Source organism: Pelobates fuscus, chromosome 1 (assembly GCF_036172605.1).
Source record: "Pelobates fuscus isolate aPelFus1 chromosome 1, aPelFus1.pri, whole genome shotgun sequence".
Lineage (NCBI taxonomy): Eukaryota > Metazoa > Chordata > Amphibia > Anura > Pelobatidae > Pelobates > Pelobates fuscus.
In genome coordinates, this window is record NC_086317.1 from 5,088,805 (window position 1) to 5,107,542 (window position 18,738).

The 18,738-nt window shown below is 49.7% G+C and overlaps 1 protein-coding gene across 1 annotated transcript in view; it reads left to right on the plus strand.

Annotated features, from left to right (window-relative positions):
* The first annotated feature begins 12,780 nt into the window (after window positions 1-12,780).
* TTF2 (transcription termination factor 2) overlaps window positions 12,781-18,738 on the plus strand; it is a 79,518-nt gene continuing 73,560 nt past the window's right edge. Inside the window, exon 1 of the mRNA XM_063445894.1 lies at window positions 12,781-12,856. The gene's annotated coding sequence lies outside the window, so the exon portion shown is untranslated. The remainder of the gene's footprint in view (window positions 12,857-18,738) is intronic.

Sequence of the window (18,738 nt, forward strand, 5' to 3'; positions counted from 1 at the left end):
CCAATCACGGACCTCTGGTGGTGTTAGGATGAAGAACTGTTCCACTAGCAACAGTTGCAATGCATCGGCCAGGGTGGTCACCTGACACCCCTGCATCCAGTTCTGGGCAGCCCGGTGCATTTGGAAAGCACATTTAGCAAACGAGTCTATGTTCTTTTTCCGCAATCCACAAAACTTCCTTTGGTACGCTTTGGGTGTCACTGCGTACCGAGCTAACAAACTTTCTTACCCATTCATAATCATAGATGTCCAAGTCAGGTACTGCCCGGTATGCTTTGGCTGCTCCAGCAGACAACTTGCTGCTCAGGATGACTCAGGATGACTGCCCAATTAACTTTATCCAGGCCCTCTAAAGCACACTGTCTCTCAAAGTCTTGCAAATATGAATCAATGTCAATCTCTCTGTCTGTAAAATGTGTATGTTCAAAAATGATTAGCTCAAAATCATGTCTGTACATGCTCGCAGTTTAGGGAATAAAATCCATGAACTTTTGGCTATAATGGCAACTGATAGTGTAGATTTAGTCGCTGTTACTGAGACATGGTATAATGAGAAAAATGACTGGGACATAGCAATACCAGGGTACTCTTTATATAGAAAAGACAGGGAAGGCAAGAAAGGGGGAGGGGTGGCCCTGTATGTAAAGGATAGCATAAAATCTAGCCTAATAAAAGTTAGTGAGGCGAACATAGAGTCCGTTTGGGTTACGTTAGAATTTGGTAATCACACAGTAACTCCTGTAGGTGTGATTTATAGGCCCCCAGGACAAACTGAAGAGTTAGATAATCTACTAGTTGAGGAAATAGCTAAAATGATATTGAAGGGGGACTTGTCATAATGGGTTCCGATCCTGACAACCAAAATTTTGTTTTATTTCTGGTTTTACTTTACTCAATTCCAACTTTCCACCACTAGTGGCCTCCCTAGTCACTACACAACATAGAAACATAGAATGTGACGGCAGGTAAACCTCCGTTTCTCTCACCTGCATAGCATGATGATCCAAATCTGCTATAGGAGGCCACACCCTACTTCCACAAACTGCCTTTACATTGATTGAAGTTGTTGTTCCGTTCCTGAGAAGACGTCTAATCCTGGCTCCTAATGTGAAATCCTGCTAAACTCTATATATCATTTAACTCTCCTGATTTATTCCAACCAACCTGCATTGTTTCAAGTCTACTCTTTTCCAAGAAGCTTGGTAATAAAACCTGATCTCCAATACAACCCTGCTTTATTATCTCATACTGGACTTTATTACCTTTTTACTTTGTTGCAAGTGGAACCAACACAACCAGCATTACTACCTCCAAACCTAAGAGACTGATTACCTAAATTAATAACTAACCTGAATTGCTAACTCCTTTATTATATTCTGTTTATTTCTGTCATATTATATTATGTTTGCCTGTTACTTATAATTTCACTTATAGGTTTCCCTGTTTCCTGATAACCAGTTTGGGGCATATTGCCTAAACCACTATTTGTTATCTTTCCTCAAATTACCTATAATTCCGCTTATCGGTTCTCCTCTACCCCTCACCTATAATTTCGTTTATAGGTACTCAATCTACCTTCTGTATATAATCTCATTTGAAGAATACCTGTCTGGGGCTTATTGCTTAAACCCTTTGTAGCAGACCCTGGGTAACCCGACTGGTTACCTCCGCTATTAATAAAAGAAGCGACTGGACGACACACAGTTCCAGGGGTACAACAACACTTTATTGACCACACTCAGCTTTATACTTTCCCCATGCAAGCGGTGGAACACACACACACAATTACAATGTCCCCTCCTAGGGTCCTCACCCTCCCGAGTGTCACATACCGGAACCTCAGTCCCTTTGTCCCCTGTTCCCGCCATTCAGTGTCCCCTCCCAGGGTCCTGTGTGTGTGAAAGGGACTCTAGTTCCTTGTCCCTAGTTCCCTCCTCCGGTGACCAGGAGTCTTTATCCCATGAGCCTCAGTACCTGGGAGTCCCAGCGCGGGAAAGCTTCCTGCCTCTGCAACTCCCAGCTACAGAAAGCTCACCAAACCGCCATTGTCCCCAAGGAATGTCCCCACCAGTCTCTGGGACCTCCACAATGCTGTCCAGTGCGAATCTCCTCCGTTTGTGAAGTCCCTGTGTGAAACCAGACAAGGGAAGTGTCTACTTTCAGGATATGAATGCTCCTCCTGGGCGGTGTTCATCCATACAAACGGCGGCCACCCAGGGGAAGCACTCATTAATCACTTCCCTTTCGGTTTCACACTTGCGAAATGCTATTGCGGTTTTGCAAGTTGCCAACGTTCTAATTGATTGGTGAGAACATATCAAGGGGCACTGGGGAGGTCCTTGTTCGTGAACCGAACGAGACAAGAAGCAATCCGTGAATGCTCCCCTTGGACATCTAACAAAAAGGCTGCCACCCAGAGGCTTCTCTTGTGGTTTTCACACCTCGTTAGTGAGGTGTGAACGTTCTACAAAATATATAAAATGTACTTACAATTTGTAACTGTAACGGAATGCAATGTATCAGCATACGATATCCGTTGGTACATCTAGGAAATCCACAGTCGGAGTAGAAAGCAAGGCAATATCCCCAATCCTCCCAATAACCGGACGAAACACAGTTTGGGAGTCAACTAACTCGGTTTATTCACAGGCAGCGTATTTATGCAGTTCCCCATGCAAGGGGTTTCCATACAGATATTCCAGGGGATTTCTCCCAACATGCATTGTGACTTTCCCAACAGGCATCGCTGCACGAGAAGGATACTCCCACTAAAATGGACGATTAAGTGGATTATCCCCTCGTGCAGCAAAACCGACAATTGACATTAAAATACATAATTCCCGTAATATTCGGTACTTTAGAATAACCGAACGTTCGGTAGATAGCTGGGGTCGGGGCGCACACTTTGTGAGAATACCGCTCCGATCCCAGCTGAATTGACCGAACGCCGCACATAATACATTTAAACATCAAGGTGAGTTTAAAAGTACCGAATAAGTACGGGACACATAATGTACCGAACGCGGTACTCCCGAACGCTCTGGAAGTCCAGCGGTGTTCGGATCACTGAGTAGCCGTTTCCAGTTCCAGGCTCTCGACGACCGAACACCGCTGCAGAGACAAAGGATCCAAGATGGCCGACCGCCGCATGGTCGGTAGTGGATCGACGGCCACCTAGGAGAGCCCTTAATTACCGATTGCAACAATGTTGCAACCGGTTAATTGGTGCCACACGACCTGTGAATGTGTGGTCTACCTGGGGAGTCCACATTCGTACGGCGAACGGCCAGGATAGCCGTGTTTTCGTCGTACGAATGCTTTGTATGCTGGCGGCATACGGCTGCCAGCATGCGAACGGTCATAATACAATACACATACAGTCAACGGACCACGTTATACATTCAGCCTACGGACAACCTGCAATGCATATAGTTCCGAAGTGGCTAGGTTTGCCACAATGCTCCCCCAGAACCAAGCCGGCATACACAGTCTGATCCCAACGGATCGGCTTGGGGATGTCCGGGAGAGCACTCACAGATCACTTCTCGAGTTCAGTCTGTCTGGATAACCCGTCAGCGTTACCGTTTTGTTTTCCTGGCCGGTAATGGATAGTAAAGTCAAAGGGCTGCAGCGCCAAGCTCCAGCGCAGCAGCCTGGCATTGTCTCCAGACACACGGTTTAGCCACACTAACGGGTTGTGATCTGTGAGTAAGGAGAAAGGTTGTCCGTACAAATATGGCTGTAACTTTTTAAGGGCCCACACCACGGCCAGGCATTCTTTCTCGATGGCGGCGTAGCTCACTTCACGAGGCAGCAACTTGCGGCTTAAATAGGCTACGGGGTGTTCTCCGCCATCGGCTCCCACTTGGCTCAGTACTGCCCCCAATCCAAACATTGAAGCGTCTGTGTGAACAAGAAATCTTTTAGTTGGATCAGGAGCAGTTAACACAGGAGCATTAGTGAGAGCAGTCTTGAGTTGTTGGAATGCCTGCTCGCACTCTGGGGCCCAGACAACCAGTCGGGGAAGGTTCTTCTTCGTCAGGTCGGTTAGGGGTTTGGCCAGGGTGCTATAGTCAGGGACAAACTTTCTGTAATAGCCGGCTGTCCCTAAGAACGCCAGCACCTGGGTCTTAGTCCTGGGGGTAGGCCACTTGGCTACGGCCTCAATCTTGGCTGGCTCGGGCCTCTGCTGCCCACACCCTACACGGTGGCCCAGGTACTGCACCTCGGCCATACCTATGTGGCACTTGCTAGGTTTTAGCGTTAACCCGGCCTCCCCAATGCGATCTAATATCGCCCCTATATGGCGTAGGTGGTCTTCCCAGTTCTGGCTAAACACGGCTATATCGTCTAGATAGGCACAGGCATACTCCTGAAAACCGTCCAGTAGCCGATCTACCATCCGCTGAAAGGTAGCCGGAGCGTTTTTCATCCCGAAAGGCATGACCTTGAACTGGTACAGGCCAAACGGGGTGACAAACGCCGACTTGGGGATGGCGTCATCGGCTAGTGGGATCTGCCAGTACCCCTTACACAAATCAATGGTAGTGAGATACTGGCCTCGTGCCATCTTATCCAACAGCTCGTCTATCCGGGGCATCGGGTAGGCATCAGACACCGTTTTGTCATTTAGCCTCCGGTAGTCAACACAGAATCGGGTGGTGCCATCCTTTTTAGGTACCAGGACTACCGGCGATGCCCAGGGGCTATCGGAGGGTTCGATAACCCCTAGCTGCAACATTTCGTCCAGTTCGGCTTTCATATGGGTCCGGACGGATTCCGGAACCCTATATGGAGCCTGGCGCATAGGTAGCTGTCCTGGGGTCTCTACTCGGTGGGTGGCTAGCGGAGTGTACCCAGGTAAATTGGAGAAGGTAGTCCCTTTGGCTACAATCAGCGCCTGTACCTGGGCACGCTCCTGGGGGCTTAGCCGCTCCCCCAGTTGAACTCCCCGGGAGGGCTCTATCTGTTCCTCGGGTTCTAGTAGGTCGGGTAAAGGTAGATTTTCCTGATCCTCTACGGAGGAGGCACATATGGCCGTTACATCCTCTATCCTCTCATGGTAGGGTTTGAGCATGTTCACGTGGAGCATGCGTCTCTTCCCTACCCCTGAGCAGGGGCCGATCACATAGGTAGTGTCGCATCGCTGCTCCACTACCTGGTATGGGCCTTGCCAGACGGCCTGCAGCTTATCTGTGCGGACGGGCTTTAAGATCAAGACCTTCTGTCCCACCTGAAAGCTGCGGTCCCTGGCTCCTCTATCGTACCAGCGGCGCTGGCGTTGCTGGGCCGCCTGTAGGTTTGTGTGCACAGCCTGAGTCAGCGCCTCCAGACGGTCCCTGAACTCCAGGACGTATGACACGATAGGGGTCTCGTTAGTGGTACTCTCTCCCTCCCAGTGTTCCCTAATCAAGTTCAAGGGTCCTCGCACCCTCCTCCCAAACAGTAGTTCAAACGGGGAGAATCCTGTCGACTCCTGGGGGACCTCTCTATAGGCAAAGAGTAGGTGAGGTAGAAACCTCTCCCAGTCTTTGTGGGTCTCCCCGAACGTCCGAAGCATCTGCTTCAGCGTCCCGTTGAACCGCTCACAAAGCCCATTGGACTGGGGGTGGTAGGCGGAATTAACTATTGGCTTAATGCCACACACCTTCCACATATGTTGGGTAACCTCGGCCGTAAATTGGGTACCTCGGTCCGAGATTATCTCTTGGGGAAAACCTACTCGGGAAAATACCTTCATTAATGCCTCTGCTACGGTCTCAGCGTGGATATTAGAGAGGGCCACGGCTTCGGGGTATCGGGTGGCGTAGTCCACTATAGTTAAGATATACCTTTTGCCGGAGGGACTGGGTTTTGGCAGGGGACCTACGATGTCCACTGCTACTCGGCTGAAGGGTTCGGCTATGATGGGCAGGGGGCATAGCCTGGCTTTGTGGCGATCTCCTCGTTTACCTACACGCTGGCAGACGTCGCAGGAGGTGCAATATTGGCGCACATCCTGAGAGATCCCGGGCCAGAAGAAGGCATGGGTCAAACGGTATCGGGTACGGGTCATCCCTAGGTGTCCGGACAAGGGGATGTCATGAGAAATTCGCAGCAGCTCCTGTCTATACTTCTGGGGTACCACTAGCTGTTTATTAGTTAAGGTGACAGACCCCCCCACATCTTTTGCTGTGACACGGTAGAGCAACTCTCTTTCCCAGATGAACCGCTCCCCCTCTAACCCTGCTTGGTCGGTTTGTGCCCGGTCCCTATATACTTGGAGAGTGGGATCGGTCTGGACTTCGGTCGCAAAGGTAGTCGGGGTATCCCAGGACATGGGGGTCAGTTGGGGAACATGGTCTCTTACCTGAGCCTCAGAGTGCGTGGGTGTAGCCGTGGTGCGAGCCTGTTGCCGGGTGGTTACGGGAAGGGCCTCCTGGTACGGAGTCTGGGGAATAAAAGCGGAAGTCATTTGGCCCAAGTCATTCCCCAGTACAACATCAGCAGGTAAATTCTGCATCAGCCCCACTTCTACGGTCCCCTCTCCCACACCCCAATCCAAATGAACTTTGGCAGTAGGTAGCCGGTATACTGCTCCCCCGGCCACCCGTACTGCCACGGAGCCGCCAGTGTGGGTTGCGCCTGGTACCAAATGTGGTGCAACCAAAGTTAAAGTGGCTCCCGAATCCCGGAGCCCTTGCACCTCCTTTCCCTCCAGGGTCACTAGCTGCCGATGGTGCTGTCGGTTGTCGGTGGCTCGGACTGACATTACTTCGTGCAGTACCCCCAGAGGCTCCTCAATTTGAGCGCTCAGCACGTCTTGGGTGGCGGGTGCTACCTGGTAATGGTGCGCAGCAGCCCTGGGTGCCAAATTTTGTCGCACCTGATTCCAAGCTTGTCGGCTCCGGTTTTGGGTGCACTCTCGAGAAATGTGCCCCCACTGTTTGCAGGTGTGACACTGAATGTTAGCCCTGCCGTTGTATCGGGAGGGGGCTGGTGGAGTATTCAGTGCCGGCCTGTGCAGGGGTACGGTGGGGCTGGTAGGGGTAAAATTATTAGGTGGCCCTGTAATCCGAGGGAGGGCCTTAGTTTGGGCCCCGTGATGTCTCCTGGCATCAAAATGTTGATCCGCCAATTTAGCGGCTTCGGGTAGGGTGAGGGGTTTCCGGTCTCTCACCCATTCTTGTGCCTCTGGGGACAAACCATTAAAAAATTGTTCCAGCAGCATTAACTGCCTCAACTCCTCCATGTTAGTGGCGTTGCTGGCCTGTATCCAGCCTAGCGATGCTTGGTCCAGCTTGTGCGCCCATTCTGCATGAGAATCTTTCTCAGGCTTGCGCAAGCCCCGGAATTTCCGCCGGTATGCCTCTGGGGTAATAGCATACCTCTCCAAGATTGCCCTCTTCACTTTAGGGTAATCCTTACTGTCCTCTCGGGGTACAGCACGGTAGGCTTCAGCTGCCCTACCCGATAATTTGCCTGCCAGCAGCGGCACCCATACTGCGGGCTCCAAATCGTGCAGATCGCACAGCCGCTCAAAGTCCTGCAAATACCCATCAATTTCGTCCTTTTCTTCACAAAACGCTTTAAAGGCGTGATGTGGGACTTTGGGCTTTACCTGTCCGTAGGTGGAGGCAGTAACAGACTCTGCCCTAGGCGGGGTTGCTGGTGTGCTGGTCGCCATCAGATAATCCTGTACATCTGATACCATCACGGTCAGTATTTCCAGCGGTACTGGTTGCGGTAAAAACTCCAACCTGGTTCGCAGCTCTTTTTGGAATGGGGTCTCTTCCTTGGCTGGTGGGGGTGTAGCGCTGCGGGCTCGGTCTTCCTCCATCAGTTCAGCGATCAGCACAGCTTTAGACTTGTTGCTGGCTATCTTACCCCTGGCTTCCAGTAGCTCTTTTAAAGTTTGTCGCTTTAGTATGGTATAATCAATCTCCATACGAATTGCCCTTGCTTTCCTTGTTCGGTCGTTCCAGTTTCCACGAACGCTGCTTTTTCGGCTGTAAGGTTCGGATCCCGTCGCTTGCCACCAATTGTAACGGAATGCAATGTATCAGCATACGATATCCGTTGGTACATCTAGGAAATCCACAGTCGGAGTAGAAAGCAAGGCAATATCCCCAATCCTCCCAATAACCGGACGAAACACAGTTTGGGAGTCAACTAACTCGGTTTATTCACAGGCAGCGTATTTATGCAGTTCCCCATGCAAGGGGTTTCCATACAGATATTCCAGGGGATTTCTCCCAACATGCATTGTGACTTTCCCAACAGGCATCGCTGCACGAGAAGGATACTCCCACTAAAATGGACGATTAAGTGGATTATCCCCTCGTGCAGCAAAACCGACAATTGACATTAAAATACATAATTCCCGTAATATTCGGTACTTTAGAATAACCGAACGTTCGGTAGATAGCTGGGGTCGGGGCGCACACTTTGTGAGAATACCGCTCCGATCCCAGCTGAATTGACCGAACGCCGCACATAATACATTTAAACATCAAGGTGAGTTTAAAAGTACCGAATAAGTACGGGACACATAATGTACCGAACGCGGTACTCCCGAACGCTCTGGAAGTCCAGCGGTGTTCGGATCACTGAGTAGCCGTTTCCAGTTCCAGGCTCTCGACGACCGAACACCGCTGCAGAGACAAAGGATCCAAGATGGCCGACCGCCGCATGGTCGGTAGTGGATCGACGGCCACCTAGGAGAGCCCTTAATTACCGATTGCAACAATGTTGCAACCGGTTAATTGGTGCCACACGACCTGTGAATGTGTGGTCTACCTGGGGAGTCCACATTCGTACGGCGAACGGCCAGGATAGCCGTGTTTTCGTCGTACGAATGCTTTGTATGCTGGCGGCATACGGCTGCCAGCATGCGAACGGTCATAATACAATACACATACAGTCAACGGACCACGTTATACATTCAGCCTACGGACAACCTGCAATGCATATAGTTCCGAAGTGGCTAGGTTTGCCACAGTAACATACTGTACTGTATGTTATTTTTTACTCGAAGAAGCCTGTGTAGGCTAAACACATTTAGAAACATATTATTTCTGTTTAATAAAGGAATTTTGTTGGCTATATACCACATTTGCAATATTCCTTTCTTTTTAGTTTTTATACTTTTTGGCCTGACATCCCTTTCGTGGTTTCTAAGAAGCACAAAGAATCCCTAGGTGGGGATTATACCACCCACACGTTATACACCGAGCACAATTGTAAGTACATTTCATATATTTTACTTTGATTCATAAAGATACAGTGAGCACTACACTATATTCTGCCACCTTTTATCTTTTGGGTTGGATTACTCCGCTGCTACACAAGATTAACCCCTTAATGACACAACTTCTGGAATAAAAGGGAATCATGACGGAATATATCCGTCATCTGTCCTTAAGGGGTTAAAAGATTGGAGAACTACATATATCCTTGAGTGGGGATTATTCCACTTCATGCTTTTTAAACCAGAGCTGGATTTTAGCTCCAGGTAAGGTGAGTAGTATCTCATTTATATATCTTTCGGAATACATTGTATATACATACCATACCATTGGAGTGTGCCTTTTGCTTTCTCTCCACATGTACTACTAGATCTCAAGTTTTACTCTGTGACACCACTACAATCAAATAAGTCTTCTGCTCCATAAAGAACCTTCACCACTATTTTGAACTGTCTTACTTGGACTCTTGTTAAGTTATTTTATATATCTATTTACCTATATATTTATTACTTACAGGCGCAACCTTTTTGCATTGTTGTCTTTCATATTACGTTTGTATTGGGGGTGGGGGTACCAGAGGGGACACCTCTCCTTATAGGTGTGCTGCCTACACTCTTTTTTAAATATAATCCCTGTGGCGTGTTAGCGCTAGTCCTTTTTTACTTTTCTAGTTAAAGGGTTAATAGCTGAGGTCACTGTGAGGGATTTAAAGGGTTAATGGCTGAGGATAGTGTGAGGGAGTTAAGGGGTTAATGGCTGAGGTTAGTGTGAGGGAGTTAAAAGGTTGATGGCTGAGGTTAGTGTGAGGGAGTTAAGGGGTTAATGGCTGAGGTTAGTGTGAGGGAGTTAAAGGGTTAATGGATAAGGTTAGTGTGAGGGAGTTAAGGGGTTAATGGCTGAGGTTAGTGTGAGGGAGTTAAAGGGTTAATGGCTGAGGTTAGTGTGATGGAGTTTAAAGGGTTAATGGCTGAGGTTAGTGTGAGGGAGTTAAGGGGTTAATGGCTGAGGATAGTGTGAGGGAGTTAAAGGGTTAATGGCTGAGGTTAGTGTGAGGGAGTTAAAGGGTTAATGGCTGAGTTTAGTGTGAGGGAGTTAAGGGGTTATTTGCTGAGGTTAGTGTGAGGGAGTTAAGGGGTTAATGGCTGAGGTTAGTGTGGGGGAGTTAAGGGGTTAATGGCTGAGGTTAGTGTGAGGGAGTTAAGGGGTTAATGGCTGAGGTTAGTGTGAGGGAGTTAAAGGGTTAATGGCTGAGGTTACTGTGAGGGAGTTAAGGGGTTAATGGCTGAGGTTAGTGTGGGGGAGTTAAGGGGTTAATGGCTGAGGTTAGTGTGAGGGAGTTAAGGGGTTAATGGCTGAGGTTAGTGTGAGGGAGTTAAGGGGTTAATGGCTGAGGTTAGTGTGAGGGAGTTAAAGGGTTAATGGCTGAGGTTACTGTGAGGGAGTTAAGGGGTTAATGGCTGAGGTTAGTGTGGGGGAGTTAAGGGGTTAATGGCTGAGGTTAGTGTGAGGGAGTTAAGGGGTTAATGGCTGAGGTTAGTGTGAGGGAGTTAAGGGGTTAATGGCTGAGGTTAGTGTGGGGGAGTTAAGGTGTTAATGGCTGAGGTTAGTGTGAGGGAGTTAAGGTGTTAATGGCTGAGGTTAGTGTGAGGGAGTTAAAGGGTTAATGGCTGAGGTTACTGTGAGGGAGTTAAGGGGTTAATGGCTGAGGTTAGTGCGAGGGAGTTAAGGGGTTAATGGCTGAGGTTAGTGTGAGGGAGTTAAGGGGTTAATGGCTGAGGTTACTGTGAGGGAGTTAAGGGGTTAATGGCTATGGTCAGTGTGAGGGAGTTAAGGGGTTAATGGCTGAGGTTAGTGTGAGGGAGTTAAGGGGTTAATGGCTGAGGTTAGTGTGAGGGAGTTAAGGGGTTAATGGCTGAGGTTAGTGTGAGGGAGTTAATGGGTTAATGGCTGAGGTTAGTGTGAGGGAGTTAAGGGGTTAATGGCTGAGGATAGTGTGAGGGAGTTAAAGGGTTAATGGCTGAAGTTAGTGTGAGGGAGTTAAGGGGTTAATGGCTGAGGCTAGTGTGAGGGAGTTAAAGGGTTAATGGCTGAGGTTAGTGTGAGGGAGTTAATGGGTTAATGGCTGAGGTTAGTGTGAGGGAGTTAAGGGGTTAATGGCTGAGGATAGTGTGAGGGAGTTAAAGGGTTAATGGCTGAAGTTAGTGTGAGGGAGTTAAGGGGTTAATGGCTGAGGATAGTGTGAGGGAGTTAAGGGGTTAATGGCTGAGGTTAGTGTGAGGGAGTTAAAAGGTTGATGGCTGAGGTTAGTGTGAGGGAGTTAAGGGGTTAATGGCTGAGGTTAGTGTGAGGGAGTTAAAGGGTTAATGGATAAGGTTAGTGTGAGGGAGTTAAGGGGTTAATGGCTGAGGTTAGTGTGAGGGAGTTAAAGGGTTAATGGCTGAGGTTAGTGTGATGGAGTTTAAAGGGTTAATGGCTGAGGTTAGTGTGAGGGAGTTAAGGGGTTAATGGCTGAGGATAGTGTGAGGGAGTTAAGGGGTTAATTGCTGAGGTTAGTGTGAGGGAGTTAAGGGGTTAATGGCTGAGGTTAGTGTGGGGGAGTTAAGGGGTTAATGGCTGAGGTTAGTGTGAGGGAGTTAAGGGGTTAATGGCTGAGGTTAGTGTGAGGGAGTTAATGGGTTAATGGCTGAGGTTACTGTGAGGGAGTTAAGGGGTTAATGGCTGAGGTTACTGTGGGGGAGTTAAGGGGTTAATGGCTGAGGTTAGTGTGAGGGAGTTAAGGGGTTAATGGCTGAGGTTAGTGTGGGGGAGTTAAGGGGTTAATGGCTGAGGTTAGTGTGAGGGAGTTAAGGTGTTAATGGCTGAGGTTAGTGTGAGGGAGTTAAGGTGTTAATGGCTGAGGTTAGTGTGAGGGAGTTAAAGGGTTAATGGCTGAGGTTACTGTGAGGGAGTTAAGGGGTTAATGGCTGAGGTTAGTGTGAGGGAGTTAAGGGGTTAATGGCTGAGGTTAGTGTGAGGGAGTTAAGGGGTTAATGGCTGAGGTTAGTGTGAGGGAGTTAAGGGGTTAATGGCTGAGGTTAGTGTGAGGGAGTTAAGGGGTTAATGGCTGAGGTTAGTGCGAGGGAGTTAAGGGGTTAATGGCTGAGGTTAGTGTGAGGGAGTTAAGGGGTTAATGGCTGAGGTAAGTGTGAGGGAGTTAAGGGGTTAATGGCTGAGGTTAGTGTGAGGGAGTTAAGGGGTTAATGGCTGACAAGCTGTTCTCTGTTAACCTCTCTCCCCGCGGGAAGCTCACACTGAGCCCGGATTGGACCGTTATCCTGTCAGTCAGAGCAGTCTGGCCAATAATAATTATTTCCTGCGAGAACTCTCTCCTCCCACTCTGCAGTGATTGGCTGAGGGGCGGGATTAATTTGCCATTGTGTCACTGTGATTGGATGGTGGGTGGGATTAATTTGCCATTGTCTCACTGTGATTGGCTGCCGCGATTTCTTTTTCTAGGTTTGAAGTGAACCGGTAATTTTCCCGCCTCGCGATCTGATTGGTTACACGGCGCTCGGAACTTTGTGATTGGAGGAGGCTGCCCCGTCATCCTCTGCGCCGGGAGTAAAATCAGAGCGCGGACCGTGTGAGAGGTGAGAGCGGGTCCGGTGACCGCGGGTTATGGAACCGGGAGACCGCCGCTCGCTGGGGGGGGGAGAGAGGGGGGGGTTACTGTGTGTGTTACCCCGAAACTGACTGACACAACCCGCACCCCGAAACTGACTGACTGACACAACCCGCACCCCGAAACTGACTGACTGACTGACACAACCCGCACCCCGAAACTGACTGACACAACCCGCACCCCGAAACTTACTGACACAACCTGCACCCCGAAACTTACTGACACAACCCGCACCCCGAAACTTACTGACACAACCCGCACCCCGAAACTTACTGACACAACCCGCACCCCGAAACTGACTGACACAACCCGCACCCCGAAACTGACTGACTGACTGACACAACCCGCACCCCGAAACTGACTGACTGACACAACCCGCACCCCGAAACTGACTGACTGACTGACACAACCCGCACCCCGAAACTGACTGACACAACCCGCACCCCGAAACTTACTGACACAACCTGCACCCCGAAACTTACTGACACAACCCGCACCCCGAAACTTACTGACACAACCCGCACCCCGAAACTTACTGACACAACCCGCACCCCGAAACTTACTGACACAACCCGCACCCCGAAACTTACTGACACAACCCGCACCCCGAAACTGACTGACACAACCCGCACCCCGAAACTGACTGACACAACCCGCACCCCGAAACTGACTGACACAACCCGCACCCCGAAACTGACTGACACAACCCGCACCCCGAAACTTACTGACACAACCTGCACCCCGAAACTTACTGACACAACCCGCACCCCGAAACTTACTGACACAACCCGCACCCCGAAACTTACTGACACAACCCGCACCCCGAAACTGACTGACACAACCCGCACCCCGAAACTGACTGACTGACTGACACAACCCGCACCCCGAAACTGACTGACTGACACAACCCGCACCCCGAAACTGACTGACTGACTGACACAACCCGCACCCCGAAACTGACTGACACAACCCGCACCCCGAAACTTACTGACACAACCTGCACCCCGAAACTTACTGACACAACCCGCACCCCGAAACTTACTGACACAACCCGCACCCCGAAACTTACTGACACAACCCGCACCCCGAAACTTACTGACACAACCCGCACCCCGAAACTTACTGACACAACCCGCACCCCGAAACTGACTGACACAACCCGCACCCCGAAACTGACTGACACAACCCGCACCCCGAAACTGACTGACACAACCCGCACCCCGAAACTGACTGACACAACCCGCACCCCGAAACTGACTGACACAACCCGCACCCCGGAACTTACTGACACAACCCGCACCCCGGAACTTACTGACACAACCCGCACCCCGAAACTGACTGACACAACCCGCACCCCGAAACTGACTGACACAACCTGCACCCCGAAACTTACTGACACAACCTGCACCCCGAAACTTACTGACACAACCTGCACCCCGAAACTTACTGACACAACCTGCACCCCGAAACTTACTGACACAACCCGCACCCCGAAACTGACTGACACAACCCGCACCCCGAAACTGACTGACACAACCCGCACCCCGAAACTGACTGACACAACCCGCACCCCGAAACTGACTGACACAACCCGCACCCCGAAACTGACTGACACAACCCGCACCCCGAAACTGACTGACACAACCCGCACCCCGAAACTGACTGACACAACCCGCACCCCGAAACTGACTGACACAACCCGCACTCCGAAACTGACTGACACAACTCGCACCCCGAAACTTACTGACACAACCTGCACCCCGAAACTTACTGACACAACCCGCACCCCGAAACTTACTGACACAACCGTACATTGAAACTGACCGACACAACCTGTACCCGGAAACTGACTGACACAACCCGCACCCCGAAACTGACTGACACAACCCGCACCCCGAAACTGACTGACACAACCCGCACCCCGAAACTGACTGACACAACCCGCACCCCGAAACTTACTGACACAACCCGCACCCCGAAACTTACTGACACAACCCGCACCCCGAAACTTACTGACACAACCCGCACCCCGAAACTTACTGACACAACCCGCACCCCGAAACTTACTGACACAACCCGCACCCCGAAACTTACTGACACAACCCGCACCCCGAAACTTACTGACACAACCCGCACCCCGAAACTTACTGACACAACCTGCACCCCGAAACTTACTGACACAACCTGCACCCCGAAACTTACTGACACAACCCGCACCCCGAAACTGACTGACACAACCCGCACCCCGAAACTGACTGACACAACCCGCACCCCGAAACTGACTGACACAACCCGCACCCCGAAACTGACTGACACAACCCGCACCCCGAAACTGACTGACACAACTCGCACCCCGAAACTTACTGACACAACCTGCACCCCGAAACTTACTGACACAACCCGCACCCCGAAACTTACTGACACAACCGTACATTGAAACTGACCGACACAACCTGTACCCGGAAACTGACTGACACAACCCGCACCCCGAAACTGACTGACACAACCCGCACCCCGAAACTGACTGACACAACCCGCACCCCGAAACTGACTGACACAACCCGCACCCCGAAACTGACTGACACAACCTGCACCCCGAAACTGACTGACACAACCTGCACCCCGAAACTGACTGACACAACCTGCACCCCGAAACTGACTGACACAACCTGCACCCCGAAACTGGCTGACACAACCTGCACCCCGAAACTGGCTGACACAACCTGCACCCCGAAACTGGCTGACACAACCTGCACCCCGAAACTTACTGACACAACCTGCACCCCGAAACTTACTGACACAACCTGCACCCCGAAACTTACTGACACAACCCGCACCCCGAGACTAACACAACCCGTACCCCGAAACTGACACAACCCGTACCCCGAAACTGATCGACACAACCCAACCCGTACCCGGAAACTGACACAACCCAACCCGCACCCCGAAACTGACACAACCCAACCCGCACCCCGAAACTGACACGACACAACCCGTACCCGGAAACTGACACGACACAACCCGTACCCGGAAACTGACACGACACAACCCGTACCCGGAAACTGACACGACACAACCCGTAGTTTCCTCCCGAACCGCCAGAGCCTAGTTAAAATAGCTCTCCGTTCGGTAGTTGAAGTAGACGAAATCCATACGAAATACAAATAACTTTACAAGATAATTCCCTTAACCCCTTAAGGACACATGACATGTCTGACATGTCATGATTCCCTTTTATTCCAGAAGTTTGGTCCTTAAGGGGTTAATAAAGCATACGAATCCCCAAACATCAGCCGAATCAAGAAGAAGGGTACAAATAGAACTGGCTTTAATTAGCACACACAGGCTTTTAGGCAAGTCTCCATGCAAGGGGACATCCCACAGGGAGGGACACAGTATAACCAATCAAGTACAGTAAAAACATAAAACGCACCCAGCACAAACCTAAAATTCCTTCCCCTAGCCCTGGAGATAATCAAGTCTGATAAAGTAATAACTTGATTATCTCCAGGCAGAAAAATCACAGTTTTCCCCAATATCTGGAACACCCCTTTATACATGAGGTATCCCCACAAATTATATGTCCCCTGATAGCCCCGATCTGGGTGACCAACATATTCAAATTTCACCCAGATCGGTTCAGGGGTTCTCAAAAACTATGGAAGTCTTCTGTGACTGGTTCACCGTGAGTGGGCTGCCCAAAATAGTTCCACAAGTTTGAGTGCTTTTGTCGGTCACTTCAGTAAAAGGAGAAAAACTAACAAAGTACCTAATGGATCCCCCTGGCTCCTAGCAGCGATTGTTCCCCTCATTCGTATGCACAACCGTACCGAATAGCGCTCTTCTAGCTAATCGGTACATATAGATCCAGCGTTCGTGTGTTTGAGACCGGTGTTTGGGAAGTCGAGTGTCTGATTTTAGTTCCAGACACTCGACGACCAAGTCCCGCTGCCTTTGTTCGTCTGAAAAACGATGGCCACGGTTTTCTCAGCCATGTGGCGTTTGGTAGTACGAACGCTGGCCGCACACATAGAGGGTTTAATTGAAACAAGCTCTGGAGTTTAATGAGCCAGGGGGTGGTCTTGGTTCGGTAGTTACATCTACCGAATGGAGAATGAAGAAAGAATTAATAAAAAGGGTAATTTCTTCACACAAAGTACCTAATTGGAGACACGACCTGCTATGGGTGATCTCCCATTTGGTACTTTGCTTATTCCACAAACAGTGCGGTGATTCACTGTTCGTGGATGTGAAGAATCACCCTCCATTCATTCGGTACTTTCCCTCCCTGCTACTTTATTCATGGATTTATTACTGTGATGAAGTGCCCTTCGCCACTTGTGCCTGGAGAGGACTGCTTGCCCGCCTCTTGCCCTGTGACTATGGACCCTGGGAGATTTGGCCCGTTCAATTCAGTATGATAGGAGTTATGTATTTTTGTATCCTTTTGTATTTTCCCCATTGTCTCCAGGATAGAGGGCTCTCTAAAACCGGTTTGGGCCAGATAGCCATGCTGCCAGCCAGGCCCCCAAAGATACTTTACTAACTTCTGAACCCCTGGTCTGATTCATGCCATTTTTTGATATGTTGTTCCCCTGAATGGATTGATTGGGAATATATTTGTATGTGAATGTGATGTATATTTGAGAAGTTATGAATATGCTGTAAAAACTGTATTTTTCCTGCCTGTGATAATTGCATCTTCTATTGTATAAGATAATTGAATCACAGGCAGAGGGGAGGATTTTGTGTGGGCTGTAACCTCTGTTTTATTGGCTACTGTAGATAACGTGTGTGTCCCTCCCCTGCATGGGAGCAGGGCATAAAATAAACTGTAGCTTGAATACCTGTTGTTGATACTTCCAGTAAAGTTCTGTTCCAGCATTAAGCTTTGGCTCATGTGTGGATTATTTGGTGATACCGGCGATATTTATTCCTGTGGATTATTGGGAATATTATTTTATGGGAAGAAGGGAATGCTTGACGGAGTAACAGATTGTACCGTCACAACTGGTGGCAAGCGGCGGGATTTTCCCTTCTTTTCCCCTGCACAGAGGATTCAAGGAAGGCACTAAGTGTATAGTGCATGGAGGGCAACGCTAGCACTCGTGCAGCGACCCTGGCTTCAGAGGAACTCAAGGGATATGTTACGATTGCCTCCGGGCTAGCAGGAGGTTGGATCGTTTGGATGTCCTGGTTCCTGAACACAAAGAGTCGAACGGAGCTGTAATCGGTAGAGACCTGCAAGTGTAGAATCTCCCACTAGCTATAACTCAGCTAGGATACCCTTTCCCCACAAACCGAGTCGAGGCTGCGATTTGAGGGTCAAAATAAGAACTGGCTTTACTGACACAGTACAGCGTTATTTATGCAAACGTTCTCGGTCCAGGGACAGCCCCCTCTGGACCGAGTGGCATGTCGGGACAAAACATATAATCAACCAATGACAATATACTGTATCCTTTGAAATAAGTCCCCGCCCTTCTTGGGGATAATAAATCCAATGGCTGGAATGCCTCGATTATCCCCAAGGGCCCAAAATCCCACGTGGAATAGCTATAAGAGAAAACAGTATAAAATATACAATTATAACATTTTACTAGGAATCCTTCACATTCTACCCATCATTAGATAGCTCGGTTCTGAGCGCATCATTCATGCGGATAGCGCACAGACCTCACGAATGGCATGTCCAGTTTCTTGCATACAAAGTCTTTCGTATGTTATTAGTCCCGAACACGAGGTGGCGGCCATGTTTTAAGCGATGACAATAGGCAGCGGTACCTCGGCGTGATCTTATGGAACTCTCCACGGCTAGGATGACATACGAACCCCCGCTCTCTGTCTGGA